Below are 11,449 nucleotides of genomic sequence, written 5' to 3' on the forward strand. Positions count from 1 at the left end.
GGGGGCAGAGCTATCAGACTAGCTCTCTATTACTCCTCCCTAACGGCGCACAAAATTTTATTTGTATTTTTATTTCATTTTTTTTCATCCAAGGAGATCTACAGCAGAGGCAGAGTTGATTGAGCTCACTGCCACAAATTGTTGAAACATCAGGGGCTTTAACTTTGGTGTTTTCTGAAGGATTTTTTTTTTTCAGGAGGAAGCCCACAGTCATGTTCCAGTAATTTCCTAAGACTTTTCAGTATGGAAACTGACGGAACCACGGCAGTCACCTGCAACACTTGTGGGATGTTTGTCTTCTTGCCTAAAGAAGTGGAGAACTTCACATGCCCCAAGTGCAAGTTGGTAGCCCTCTTGGAGGAGAAAGTGCAGCAGTTGGAGTCCAGAGTAGCTACACTTCAGCATATCAGGGAGCAGGAGGATTTCCTGGACACAACAGAACTAACAATCCTGGACGAGTACCACGCAGAGGAAGTTGCTGGAGCGGAGGAGGTCACTTCACATACACAGGAGGCAGACAGCTGGAGGAATGTCACACAGAGAAGTAGGCCAAGAAGGGATTGTTCTGGGAGCTTGTAGCTAGAGAATCGATTCAAAGCTCTTTCCTTTATTAAGGAGGATGAAGAAGAGCCTCATGGACAGACTTCAGGGACAGAGCAGGGGAGCCTGAGAGTCCCCCCAAGGGAACAGTCACTGCTAAGCCTTGAGGAGGTGTGTGGTCGTAGTAGGGGACTCCTTGCTGAGGGATACAGAAGCAGTGATTTGTAGGCCTGACAAGATGTCTCGAGAGGTGTGTTGTCTCCCAGGGGCAAAGATCCGTGATGTGACAGAGAGGCTGACAAGACTGGTCAAGCCTACTGACCAATACCCCTTCCTTTTGGTCCACTTGGGAACCAACGATACTGCAAGACACAGCCTTCAGGACATCAAAAGGGATTAAGAGGCGCTTGGTAGGAAACTGAAAGAAATAGATGCACAGGTTGTCATCTCGTCTCTTCTGCCAGTTGAAGGGCACGGTCCAGGAAGGGAGAGGAAAATAGCGGATGTGAACAACTGGCTTCGCAGATGGTGCCACCGAGAACAATTTGGATTCTTTGATCATGGGCTGCGGTTCCATGAGGAGGGACTTATTGCAACGGATGGGTTGCATCTCACGCCAGTTGGAAGAAATGTTTTTGCCAACAGTCTCAAGAACTTGATCAGGAGGGCTTTAAACTGAGTTTCATGAGGAAGGGAGACAATATTAAAGAAGGCGAAAGGGATGGTGAAAATAGTCAAACAGACATAGAGGAAACAAGAAAAAATGTGCAAGGACCCAACAGTGGGAGGCAAAAAAAACTTGCACAAGCAGCAAGTAAATGGGACCCATGGTCTGCGATGTCTCTACACTAAAGCACAGAGCATGGGAAATAAGCAAGATGAACTTGAACTCCTAGTACAACAAAGCAAATATGATATAATAGGCATCACTGAAGCCTGGTGGGATGAGACTCATGATTGGAATGTGGAAATAGAGGGGTATAACCTTTTTAAGAGAAATAGGCCAAACAGGAAATGAGGAAGAATAGCACTATATGTCAGAGAGATTTACACCAGTGAAGAGATCCAGGACATCAATCATGGAAGCCAGGTGGAGAGCATCTGGGTAAAAATTAAAGGGCAGGGAAACAACAAGGATGTTACGGTGGGAGTCTACTACAGACCCCCAAGTCAGACTGAGGAATTGGATGATATCTTTCTAGAACAGATGACCACACAGTCAGAAAAGAGAGATGTAGTAGTGATGGGCGACTTCAGCTATCTTGATATTTGCTGGAAGTCAAACTCAGCAAAATCCTCAAGGTCTAGCAAATTCCTCACTTGCCTGGAAGACAATTTCATGGTCCAAAAGGTGGAAGAAGCAACAAGGGGGTCAGCTATTTTAGATCTGATCCTAACCAACAAGGATGACTTGGTTAATGGGGTGCAAGTGGTGGGATCATTAGGTGGAAGTGACCATGTTCTCCTGGAGTTTGTTATACAGTGGAAAGGAGAAGCCAGGCATAGTCAGATACGCATTCTAGACTTTAGGAGAGCGGATTTCAGTAAACATAGAGAAGTATTGAGGGTGATCCCGTGGTCAGAAATACTAAAAGGGAAGGGAGTTCAGGACAGATGGGAGTTTCTCAAAAGAGAGATACTGAAGGCACAATTTCAAACTGTTCCAGTGAGAAAGAAAAACAGGAAGTGTCTCAAGAAACCAGGATGGATGACTAAGGTGGGTTACAGACGGGCAAAAAGGGATGTACTCATGACGTCATGAAGGTAGAGCCTTCAGACGGGCTTTACCTGAATGCCGTCATGAACACGCCCCCCGCAACGCCCCAAGCGGGAAGAAGCGGCATTAAAAAGGTGCTGCTTTTTTCCGCTTCTTTTCTGTTTGATGCGTACCTGCGCAGCTCCGTCTGTAAGCTGCTGCACCGATACGTCAGAATTGCTACACCGCAAATATAAGTTGCTGGTTTAAAAGCTCCGTGTCAGCTGCGTCGCATAATGGGTCGGGTTCCCGGGACATGCGTGGTTTGCAGCCAAGCTTTAATTGCAACGTCTGCTGCCATGGAGCTGTGGAAGCTGAGGCACAGCTGCGGCGCATTTTAAGCCTCGTAACCCTAACCCTAGAGCCACTTGTGCGCATGCGTTGCTAGAACCGCGGGAAGTTGTAACTTTTGCCGGCGGATGTTTTGGTTGTAGAAAGTGAAAAGGGAAAGTTTGGGATTTAAAGTGACCCCCTACACACATTCCTGCCCCATTTTCACCTGGGAACGGGCACAGTTTGGCTGCTCCTGGCACAGCTGTGTGGCGGCTCCCCTTTGCCACCAGGCAGGATGGCTCAGCCATCCACCAGCACCCCGAAAAAAGGCAGGGGGACGTCTTGGTCTCATACTGAGACGGCTGACATTATAGCTATATGGTCCCAGAAACTGGAGTAACTGCAGAAACTGGAGCAGTCCTACCTGAATGCTGACACATATCGAGAAGTGGAAGAAGCCATGAGAGCTGCTGCACCGGTACACCAGAATTGCTACACCGCTACTTTAAGTTGCCCATTTAAAAGCTCCGTTGCATAGTGAGTTGGGGTCTTGGAACATGCGCAGTTTGCAGTCAGGCTTTAATTGCAACGTCCGCTGCCATGCAGCTGTGGAAGCTGAGGCACAGCTGCGGCGCATTTTAAGCCTCGTAACCCTAACCCTAACCCTAACCCTAGAGCAACATGTACGCATGCGCTGCTTGGAAAGTTTGGACTTTAAAGTGCACCCCTACACACATTCCTCTGCCATTTTCACCTAACAATAAAAAACGCTAAAACTGTAAATATTGACATATGTACAAAGGAGGTGAGGGGAGATGGCAGGGGGACAGCGGTGGCAGCGGAGACAGCTGTGGCTGCGCATTGCAGATTCAGCAGGAGCGCGGGGACCAAAGGAGAGGAGGCATCTATGATGCTGCTGACACTGGCAAAGTGCAAGCGGACAAGGATGCCAACACCAGCTGATCACCAGCTGGCAGGAGACCACCATTGTTTTAAAGGGGCTTGGGCACTTTAAATGTGCCCATAGGCTTTCTGCCGCCGCTGCTTAGCCCTGCGCAGCTGCGCATTCGCCAGCCGGCAAAGGAAAAAAAAAAGAGACCCCGGAGCTTGAATGTGCCCAAGACCTTTTGATGCCCTCTAAACTTGCCCCCAAAGGCAAAGGGCAACTAGAGAGGGCCTGGGATCAAGGGGCAGGGAGCACTGACATAAAGACATCATTTCGCCTCCCAGGACATGTGTTCCCTCCCAGCCCTATCTACTCTATTCTACCCTTCCTGTTCTCTCCTCCCACCATGCCTGGCTCACTGGTCCCCAAACCAGCAATCTCCAAACTCTGTCCTCCCAGGCGTTTGGACTTCATCTCCCAGAATTCCCAGCCACCTTGCCCTGTGGTCTGGGATTCTGGGAGATGAAGTCCAAACGCCTGGAAGGACAGAGTTTGGACATTGCTACCTCACACCACTCCTGCCTAGCTTTAAAGTCACAGGGAAAAAGTTTAAAGGGGCTTGGGTGCTTTAAATGCGCAGACAGGCTTTCTGCCGCCGCTGCTTAGCGCTGCAGCTGCGAAGCTGCGCACTTCTCATGCGGCAAAAGAAAGAAAAAAGGCGCGGTTTGGGCCGCCCGTGAGGAACCTGCCTCTCTTTTTGCAGCGTCCTCCGAGGCGGCGGTTTGGAAACTCCGGGTCCGAAACGGACCCAGGTGAGGCGTCTTCACTGCCCCCCATGTGGAAGCTCCAAAACCTGAAGCACGCCCCCGAGGCGGGCCATCTGGAGGCTCCGCATTCAGCTGAATACACCTCCAAGACGTCCTCCCCTGCCCGTCTGTAACCCGCCTAAGGAACTTTCAACTGAGCTGACTTTTAAACGGAACATGTATAAGAAATGGGAAAAGGGGGAAACCACCAAAGAAGAATTCAAACAAATAGCTAGCATGTGTAGAGATAAAGTCAGAAAAGCTAAAGCACAGAATGAACTCAGGCTTGCTAGAGTGGTTAAGAACAACAAAAAGGGCTTTTATGGATATGTCCTCAGCAAAAGGAAGAAGAAGGAAATGGTAGGGCCACTGCATGGAGAAGATGACAAAATGCTAACAGAAGACAGAGAAAAGGCAGAATTACTCAACACCTTCTTTGCCTCAGTCTTCTCAGAAAAGGAAAAGGGTGCTCAACCTGAGGATAATGGAGCAGAGGACAGAATAGGGGAATTTCAGCACAAAATAAGTAAAGAGATAGTAGAGGAATACCTTGTTAATCTAAATGAATTTAAGTCTCCAGGACCAGATGAACTACATCCAAGGGTACTAAAAGAACTGGCAAATGTAATATCGGAGCCATTGGCAATAATCTTTAAAAACTCCTGGAAAACAGGAGAAATCCCAGCAGACTGGAGGAGGGCAAACGTTATTTCCATCTTCAAAAAGGGGGAAAAAGAGGATCTCAACAATTATCGTCAAGTTAGTCTGACATCAATACCAGGAAAGGTTCTAGACCAGATCATTAAACAGAGAGTCTGTGAACATCTAGAAGGCAATGCCATAATCACAAAAAGTCAACATGGGTTTCAGAGAAACAAGTCATGCCAGACAAACCTGATCTCTTTCTTTGATAAAATTACCAGCTTGGTAGATGAAGGGAATGCTGTGGATATAGTATACTGTATCTTGATTTCAGTAAGGCCTTTGACAAGGTTTCCCATGACATTCTTGCAAACAAACTTGTAAAATGTGGGCTACACAAAGTAATTGTTACATTGATTTGTAACTGGTTGACTGGCCGAACCCAAAGGGTGCTCAACAATGGCTCTTTTTCCTCCTGGAGAGAAGTGACCAGTGGGGTCCCACAGGGCTCTGTCCTGGGCCCAGTGTTATTCAACATCTTTATCAATGACCTGGATGACAGAATTGGGAGCATACTTATCAAATTTGCAGATGACACCAAATTAGGAGGAATAGCTAATACTCCAGAGGACAGGATCAAGATTCAAAATGACCTGAATAGACTAGAAAGCTGGGCCAAAGCTAACAAAATGAAATTTAGCACGGAGAAATGTAAGGTACTGCACTTAGGGCAGAAAAATAAAATGCACAGGATGGGGGACACATGGCTGAATGAAACTATATGTGAAAGGGATCTAGGAGTCCAAGTGGACCACAAGTTGAACATGAGTGAACAGTGCGATGTGGCAGCTAAAAAGGCCAATGCAATTTTAGGCTATATCAATAGAAGTAAAGTGTCTAGATCAGGGGTAGGCAACCTGCGGCCCGCAAATTTTTTCACGTGTCCTCCATTTTTTAAAATTTTGAAAATTTTGTCCTACATTTGTCCCGATTTATTTATTTATTTCAATTTTTTAAAAAATTATTTAATTATTTATTTTTTTGGCTTCGGCCCCCCAGTTGTCTGAGGGACAGCAACCCGGCCCCCGGCTCAAAAAGGTTTCCTACCCCTGGTCTAGATCAAGGGAAGTCATAGTGCCACTCTATTCTGCTTTAGTCAGGCCCCACCTGGAATACTGTGTCCAGTTCTGGGCACCACAATTCAAAAAGAACATTGAGAAACTGGAGCGTGTCCAAAGGAAGGCGAGTAAAATGGTGAAAGGTCTGGAAACTTTGTCCTATGAGGAACGACTCAGGGAGCTGGGGATGTTTAGCCTGGAGAAGAGAAGGTTAAGAGGTGATATGGAGCCCTGGTGGTGCAGTGGTTAAATGCCTGTACTGCAGCCATTCACTCAAAACCACAAGGTTGCGAGTTCAAGACGAGCAAAAGGGCCCAAGCTCAACTCAGGCTTGCATCCTTCCGAGGTCGCTAAAATGAGTACCCAGACTGTTGGGGGCAAATTAGCTTACTTGCTAATTAGCTTACTTGCTGTTTACCGCTATGATCTTTGGAATAGCGGTATATAAATAAAACAAACTATTATTATTATTATTATTATTATTATTATTATTATAGCCCTTTTTAAATATTTGAAAGGATGTCATATTGAGGAAGGAGCAAGCTTGTTTTCTGCTGCTCCAGAGAACAGGACCTGGAACAATGGATGCAAGCTCCAGGAAAAGAGATTGCACCTCAACATGAGGAGGAACTTCCTGACAGTATGGGCTGTTCGACAGTGGAACACACTCCCTTGGAGTGTAGTGGAGTCTCCTTCCTTGGAGGTCTTTAAGCAGAGGTTAGATGGCCATCTGTCAGGAATGCTTTGATTTGGATTTCCTGCATGGCAGGGGGTTGGATTGGATGGCCCTTGCAGTCTCTTCCAACTCTATGATTCTATGATTCTATTATACTGTGGGCCCTTGGTATCCACTGGGGTTTGGTTCCAGGACCACCAACCCCATTTATACTAAAATCCATGGTTTATAAACTATGGTGTAGTATACATATAAAATGGCAAAATCAAGTTTTGCTCTTTGAAATTTATATAAAATGGCAAAATCAAGATTTGCTCTTTGGAATGTATATGGTTTTTAAAAAAATATTTTCAAGCTGTTGGTGGCTGAATCTCTGTATCTTTTGCTGCTACCACAGACACTGTGTCTGGACCCAACTCTTATATATGTAGCATTCCAAAGGTTAAAAGCATATGATACTGTGGGCCCCAAGGGTGTGGATAAAAAAATCAGTTGATACGGAGGGCCAACTTTACACAAAGCAATACTTTAACAAAAGCTGAATATAACAAAACAGATTAATAACTTAACACATTTAAAACGCACAGTGCACTATCATGCTCCTGTCTACAAAAACCTCTAACTCACATTCTGAAATCCCACTCATTAATTCCTAAATCTGACTGATTCTCTCAGCCTTAATCCTCACTCTTTCTGCCTGCACCCAACTATGTTCAGCTGTGCCAACTGTCATTCACTGTCACTTGCTTGCCTTAATCAAATCCCTTCAAACATTCCACAAACCGTCACTCACTCTCAACTTTTCATCCGCTCACCCTCTCCCACTATCTCCTTCCCTGATTATTTTCATTATTCAATATGACAAAATCAAATGACCTTAGTATGAACAACATTTTCTACAAATTGTCCATGACATCACAGATTCACATGACAGTTTTCCAAGGAAGGGTGAGAAATTGTTAAAATGTTCATGTCTGGACACCTCTCTGAGGACATCTCTTCTGGGCAATGTGTCCCGTACATCCATTAGGCTTTGCATTTGCCCAATAAACCTGTGGAGGGAGCTAAGGACCATGTCTCTGAGCATGGGGATCAGTCTCCTTACTGCATGTAAATCTGCCAAGTACAGTTTGACTCCCTTAGTATGGATGCAGTCATTAATTCCTCCAGCATTAACTAATCTCTGGAGCATTATTGTCTGATAGTTCTCCAGGCTTTACCTGCTCCTTCAGGCCATGGTCCAAATGTATGCAGTTTGAAGAAAGTATATGCAGGTGAGCAAAGCCCATAATACTTTGACACCAAACTGCTTCCTTCTCTTTTCATCACTTCTTTCCAGGAATCCTCCACCCTGCCATTCCAAGAAGGTAATCAGTATACTGCATGACATGCAGCAATACACAGCTATTCAGAGGATCTGTTCAGATTGCTTCAAAGTACTGTACTTTAAATATAGATGCCGATATAAATGCAAATTTCAGCTCTGGATGCCAGGAATTTCTAGCCACCAGATTTGAGTTCTAGCCAGCTTGCTCTAATTAAGGAGAATGCCCCAGCTTGTGCTGCTGTTTAAAACTATTATCACTTTGTAGAGTCAGTGAAGTAATGACAATTTACACTATCCTGGCCAATGAGAGGTTGACAGCAATATGTTGTCACATTTTTGTCCAGCTATTTCAGGATGTTGCAGTGATCTACCACTCTAGACAAGACTTGTTGGAAGATTAGTTGACAGTTCTGCTGTCACCAACCCCTGCAGAGAGGTGAGACCTTTAAATATCTTTGGCACAATCAGAATCTGCCTCTCAGCTATCTAATAGATAAAGCTGTTCTGCAGGAACTCAGTCAGTAGCCCACATACCGCAGGACCAAAGGTTTTACATGTCACAGACCAAATGATAAGCACTCATGGGTACAGTACTTCCCTGTTCTTACACTAACATTCATTGTCTGAACACTCTCCTCATACACAGGGAGGGCCCAAACAGGGTGAAAGTTATGCTAATTATACCTGATCATATACTGATTTTCACACATTTAAATTTTGTGTTCACATGAAGCATGTAAACATCTGAAGTCATCAATACCCGTTCTAGTATATGCCATCACCAGCATCTTTTCTTTGATGTGATGAAAGGAGACATTTAAATTTATTCTGACTGGTGTCATTTCTTGGATCGGGGATATTTTGCTTTCCCACAACCTCTTATTCCTTTGTTTTCCTCACATACTGATGAAGCTTTGGCTTCATTATCAAAGACCTTCCTACCCTTGTTCCCTAGCCATATTTTCAGGGCTGCTTGACCATGGGGAATGTGAACGTGTGCTCTTCAAAAAGCCACACAAGTCATCACAGGGAAGCCAAAGTGCAGAGAGCATCCTGATTCTTCTCACCCTAATCCCCTTGCATGCTTGCTCACTCTCTTCACCAGCATGGCCTTCACTTTTTGGATCGGCAACATTGCTAGTGGCACACCCACAAGTGCATGCATGCTCTGAGCTATTCCCACTTCATGAGAACTGAAACAATGTTCAAAGGCAGTGTGAACCAAAGAAAACTTTTTGAGAAATAATGTAAATACAGTAACTGCATCAATTTAATACAAAAACAGGGTAAATCCGCTTTTTAAAAAATGTTGTAGTGCTGACAACTCTCAGTATATACCTGGTGGCACAGTGGTTAAATGCCTGTACTGCAGCCATTCACTCAAAACCACAAGGTTGCGGGGGCAACATTTTTAACTTCAGGGTGAAGTATGAGGTCACTGTTTAGCGCGTAATATCGTGAGAATGCTGCTTTAGCAACTTACGAAAGGGTATGCACCATCTGTATGTGTGTGTGGTGTGTATATATATATATAGCCCACACACATAAATACATAATATAATTATATATATATACACACACACACACATAGTGGTACATCCAAAGGTGAGATGCCTTTTTTTATGTGTACACACACATTGGTCGATGAGGTTTTGATAATAATCTATATATCTACACACACACACACATATTATAGATACACACACACAACACACACATATATATAACAAAAAACCACTGTCCACGCCAAGTGTGATGCCGTATTTATAGTGTACACACACATCTGTCTGCTTGAGTGTTTGTATATCTGTGTGGTTGTGTGTGTGTATACACACACACACCACACACACCCCAGATATACAGCATATACACATAGTGGCTGCCAAAAGTGTGAAGCCGTATTATATGTGTACACACCAACTTGTGTTGTGTGTGTGTGTGATACATACTAATCACACAAACATATACATAATATATAATATACACACACACGAACTGTGGAGCAGCCCAAAGTGTAATGCTGCATGTATATGCTTACACACACATCTTTTGTGTGTGTGTGTGTGTGTGTTAGTATATATATATATATATATATAACACATACATATACACCCCCCCCCCCGACACAAAAGGAAGTTGTTCTGCTTATCTCTTGTTCAGTGAAAAATCGCTCCCAAGCCCGGCATTGTCCGAAAGGGGAAAGGGCCAACGGAAGGCGATGGGGGAAATTCCAGCGCAGCATCATGGAAATTTGTAACCCCGGTGGCCTTCAGGAGAACCAGCAGATTGGATGTACACACCAGCCAAGCAGCAGAGGTTTCGCACTGGCCATCAATACGGATCCCATGAATACACTAATTTTGCGCACTCCAAAACGGAGGAGCCGGCTGCCTCAGTTCGGAACCCAGCCGTGAATACGCATTGGTCCCAAAGCGTATTCACATTATATCGCATTGGTCATTACGTATTCGAGCTCACAGGTGTGGAACCCAATGCCATATAACGCGAATACGACGATCCAATGCGAACTGACCACTCTGTGCCCTGTGTGGTAAGGTCCAAAGCAGACTGAAGGCTGCATCTTTACTGCACAAGTAATCCAGTTTGACACTGCTTTGGCTCAAGACGACCAGGTTTCCTCCTTTCCTAGGATGTTCTGACATTCCACTTTCTGTCCAAGAAGATTCCAAAATGTCTTTTTGAGCAAGACTAAGAAACATGGACTGACATTTCTAGGAGTGTTTGATTTTTTTAAAAAAGCTTTATTTAAAAGCGCTATAAGTTTACACAGTGGTGGATGCAGTCAGTCTGGACCTTTTAATGCAACCTATATTTTGGGGGGAAATGGTATTTTACAACCATGTTATATATGTTAGCCTAGGAGAGCACAGCATGTAGTTTTAAAAAAACCCAGTGGGAACACACACACAACACAAATCAAATCACCAAACCTTCAGTAAGAAGCTGAGTGAAAGTTTTTGTTTGAAAGAAACCAATGTGGGGACATAGATACTTACTGAAGAAAAGATGTGCAAACTGGAGCACCACAAGGAAAGCCCTGTCTCTACTACTCACCAGCCTAATGTCCCATAAAGGCATAAAGCCTGGGGGGCGACAAATGGTGAAGGGTCTGGAAACCATGCCTATGAGGAACGCTTAGGAGCTGGGGATGTTTAGCCTGGAGAAGAGAAGGTTATTAAATACTTGAAGGGATGTCATATTGAGGAGGGAGCAAGCTTGTTTTCTCTGCGCTCCAGAGACAGGAACTGGAGCAATGGATGCAAGCTCAAGGGAAAGAGATTCCACCCCAACATTAGGAGGAACTTCCTGAGAGTAGGGTTGTAGACAGTGGGACACACTCCTTCCTCGGAGTGTAGTGGAGTCTCCTTCCTTGGAGGTCTAAAGCAGAGGCGGGATGACCATCT

This window comes from Sceloporus undulatus, chromosome 2 (genome assembly GCF_019175285.1).
Source record: "Sceloporus undulatus isolate JIND9_A2432 ecotype Alabama chromosome 2, SceUnd_v1.1, whole genome shotgun sequence".
Lineage (NCBI taxonomy): Eukaryota > Metazoa > Chordata > Lepidosauria > Squamata > Phrynosomatidae > Sceloporus > Sceloporus undulatus.